The sequence below is a fragment of the Lathyrus oleraceus genome, chromosome 7, assembly GCF_024323335.1.
Source record: "Lathyrus oleraceus cultivar Zhongwan6 chromosome 7, CAAS_Psat_ZW6_1.0, whole genome shotgun sequence".
Lineage (NCBI taxonomy): Eukaryota > Viridiplantae > Streptophyta > Magnoliopsida > Fabales > Fabaceae > Lathyrus > Lathyrus oleraceus.
The window spans coordinates 277,779,019-277,781,345 of record NC_066585.1 but is presented as its reverse complement, the minus strand read 5'-3'; the positions used below and the strand labels follow the sequence as shown (position 1 = coordinate 277,781,345).

The following is a 2,327-nucleotide window of genomic DNA, read 5'->3' as shown; positions in this document are numbered from 1 at the left end:
ACATCTTTGGTTTTAACAAGCCTTTGAGGGTAAGGTATAGGTGGTTTGTAAGGTGGTGGAGGTACATAAGGTTCCTTCTTTTCTAGGGTATCCTTATTACTCTCTTCCTTTTCCTTAGGTTCACTTTCCTCAGTAGATTTCTTAGGGTTTTGGTTTTCTATCCTTGGATCAGACGGTCCTTCCACTTCCGTTCCACTTCTTAATATAATTGCATGAGCTTGGCTTCTCGGATTAGGTTGGGGCTGTCCAGGGAATGTACCAGTTGGTGCAGCAGTAGGTGCTTGTTGTTGAGCTACTTGAGATATTTGTGTTTCTAACATTTTGTTATGGGTAGCCAAGGCATCTACTTTGCTTGCTAGTTGTTTAAGTTGTTCGCCAGTGTGTATGTTCTGGTTTAAGAAATCTTTATTGGTTTGTTGTTGGGAAGCTATAAAGTTTTCCATCATGATTTCCAAGTTGGATTTTCTAGGGTTATTATTGTTAGGATTTGGTTTCTGATATCCCGGAGGTACAGATGGGGTTTGATTCGGAGACTGTCCAGGTGCGTATAGAGCATTATTACTCTTATATGAAAAGTTTGGGTGGTTCTTCCAATTTGGGTTATAGGTATTCGAATAGGGGCTTCCTTGAGCATAGTTTACTTGCTCTGTTTGGATTCCAGTCAAGAGTTGACATTCCGCAGGAGTGTGGCCTTGGATTCCACAGACCTCGCAATTCTGAGTTATAGCAACCACGGCGGTTGGAGGTGATACGTTTAAACTTTCAATCTTCTGGGCCAAAGCATCCACTTTTGCATTAACGTGATCAAGGTTACTTATCTCGTACATGCCAGTTTTCGGTTGAGGTTTTTCCACTGTTGTTCGTTCGGTTCCCCACTGATAGTGGTTTTGGGCCATGCTCTCGATAAGCTGGTAAGCATCAGCATAAGGTTTGTTCATTAGTGCACCACCTGCAGCGGCGTCTATTGTTAACCTTGTATTGTATAAGAGACCATTATAAAATGTGTGAATTACTAACCAGTCTTCCAAACCATGGTGTGGGCAAAGTCTCATCATGTCTTTGTATCTTTCCCATGCTTCGAAAAGAGACTCGTTGTCTTTCTGTTTAAATCCGTTTATCTGGGCTCTTAACATAGCTGTTTTGCTTGGTGGAAAATATCGGGCAAGAAAAACTTTCTTCAACTCGTTCCATGTGGTGACTGAGTTGGAAGGGAGAGATTGAAGCCATCTTCTAGCGCTATCTCTTAATGAGAAAGGAAAAAGACGAAGTCGAATTGCCTCTGAAGTGACACCATTAGCTTTAACAGTATCAGCGTATTGAACAAATACGGATAAATGAAGGTTTGGATCTTCGGTAAGATTTCCAGAGAATTGGTTCTGTTGCACAGCCTGCAACAACGAAGGTTTAAGTTCAAAGTTGTTTGCTTCGATTGCGGGCGGAGCAATACTTGAATGCGGCTCATCTTGCGATGGAGCGGCGTAATCTCTAAGAGCACGAGCTGGTTCTGCCATCTCGGTTAAAGAAGGAAAAATGTTTTTGATATCAGGAAGGTTTATAGGAGGGAGATTGTTTTCAGCACTATATTCCCGAATTCGTCGTAAGACTCGGAGATATAGTTCGATATCGTTGATTCGTAAATAGAGCGGTTCGCCTTGAGAGCGAGTGCGTGGCATACAAATCAACGAAAGAAAGAATAGAAGGAAAAAGAAACCTTAGTCTCTACAGCGTAACGGAAGAGTTACGATATCGATTGAATAAAAGTCCCCGGCAACGGCGCCAAAAACTTGATCGCTCGACTGTGTGAGTCGAGAATGGGATACAAACTGCAAGTGCACAGTTCTATCGCGTAGTTTTAAAAGATATCGATCCCACAGGGACTTATGAATCGATATACCGTTATCTAAAGTTACTACGTAAATCTAAGGTGAAAATGTTTGATTGTTTGGGGAAAAACTAAGAGCTAAACTAATATCTAGATTAAATATCAATAAAACGGATATCGGTATGTAGTTCGTCAAAACTAGGGAATCAAGTCTTTGTCGGTTTCCAGGTTTTTAAAATAAATCGTTTCAGTTAACTTTATTGGTTAAAGGTTTTATCTCAAACTCTCGCTCTGTTGAATAAACCATGATTTTATATTAATGTTGCTGTCACTTATAATTAAGTCAAAAACCATATTTTGAAAGCAATAAAGTTGCAGAAACTCTTTTTAAGAAAATACTGACCGTTTTAAACACCCTTATCTCAAACTCTCGCTCTGTTGACTTAGGTTATATGATTAAATCCAAATGCTTAACTCTCGTCCTCACATTCGATCTTTAAAAATA

General features: G+C 40.0%; 1 pseudogene; it reads left to right on the top strand.

Moving 5' to 3' along the window:
- Window positions 1–1,026: 1,026 nt before the first annotated feature.
- LOC127109136 (uncharacterized) lies at window positions 1,027–1,126 on the top strand (annotated as a pseudogene).
- The last annotated feature ends 1,201 nt before the right edge of the window (window positions 1,127–2,327 follow it).